Source organism: Anneissia japonica, unplaced genomic scaffold (assembly GCF_011630105.1).
Source record: "Anneissia japonica isolate Jap-2015-1 unplaced genomic scaffold, ASM1163010v1 scaffold36986_len4261_cov232, whole genome shotgun sequence".
Classification (NCBI taxonomy): domain Eukaryota; kingdom Metazoa; phylum Echinodermata; class Crinoidea; order Comatulida; family Comatulidae; genus Anneissia; species Anneissia japonica.
This window is the reverse complement of record NW_022687103.1, coordinates 2,632-4,037: the sequence shown is the minus strand read 5'-3', so window position 1 is coordinate 4,037 and position 1,406 is coordinate 2,632. Positions and strand designations below refer to the sequence as shown.

General features: G+C 34.8%; 1 non-coding gene across 1 annotated transcript; it reads left to right on the top strand.

Annotated features, from left to right (window-relative positions):
• Window positions 1-881: 881 nt before the first annotated feature.
• Trnas-aga lies at window positions 882-954 on the top strand. The gene has a single exon. It is a non-coding gene; the product is annotated as a tRNA-Ser (tRNA).
• The last annotated feature ends 452 nt before the right edge of the window (window positions 955-1,406 follow it).

Here is a 1,406-nt window from a genome sequence, read left to right as displayed (position 1 = left end):
CAGCGAGAAGCAAGCACGTGCATGAGTACTGAGTGATTTTTGAACAGTCAATTTTGTGGCGGCATATACACATCTGGTTTACTTACGATTAATACACATGTTGAAATACGTATATTATAGAATTTCCCCTTGTAAGTATTGGTTTGGTCCTTTGGATTTTCCAACCAAATTTATTGTATTTAAAATGTGTTTGCTTGATGGCCATGCAAAAATCAGTTATTAAATGTTAGTTTTTCGAATATAAATATGATTAAGCTTTAATTTAAGTATTGACTGATTCCTCTTTATACTGTATTCAAAACAGGGTCATTCCATGCCAGTTCACCCAAAAAATGGCATTTTTTAACCTCACCTCCTCTAATTTTGATGAAAATTGGTATATGGGTAATTCATAGCCAGAAACTTTATCAGACCAACAGTTTTCGAGATATCGGAATTTTATTTTTTCACTTTTTCGCAAAAAAGGGTGTGACTGCCAAATTTGGAATTGCTGTAACTCGGCAACCACTGGTCTGATTTTTAAAAACAAGGTATTTCTGTAAAGAGAAGATAAGGAACCCAAATTTTTTTTTTGTACATTTGGGTACTTTTAAGTTGGATGACCTTTTGACCCATATTTTGACACTGTGGGACACGCCCAACATCCTTGACCCCATTATGAAAACTGTAGCCCTGTGTCACCTACAACATATGAAAAAAGTGGATGGGTTTTCTTTTTTATTTTCATGCAATACCATGTAGAAGTTACCATTCCTTCAGAGATACATTCCATGTCCGTTCTATATACTTTCATACATATAAAGACACCAATTCATATCTTTATAGCACTTCCAGTATCCGCTGCTACTAGAGGATCGGATTTATCACTAGTCACCAACGCAAGTTCGATGGTCTAGTGGTTAAGACATCAGGCTAGATACCTGGAGGTCGTGGGTTCGATTCCCACCTGAATCACTTGCAAATTTTTTCGCTGGTATTTGGGGACGTACTGAGTATTCAGTACGATAACACATCAGGTAGGGCAAAACATCACTCCTATGATCTTTCCTGATGCAAATTCATATCTTTAGAACCCTTTGTTGTTAACGAATTGAGTAAGTTGTCTAATTGTGGCTTTGATTTAAAAAGGAGTGGTCATGGATTCACTGACATCAATTGAATAGTAAATGATACCCAATAAGATGATGTACTTACTGTAAATAACTTGCAACCTCATCATTCTGATCATCTTCAATGATTTCTGGCAACATAGTAATTAAATGACTTTGAAAATCCTTTGATGTCACTTGCAATATTTCAAATATCTTCCTCACAAGCATCTTAACATGTAAATAAATGAAAGTTTATTGATTGATTGTCTATATTTGGCATGAAAATATAGCATAAAAAGGAACTTAATTTGAACA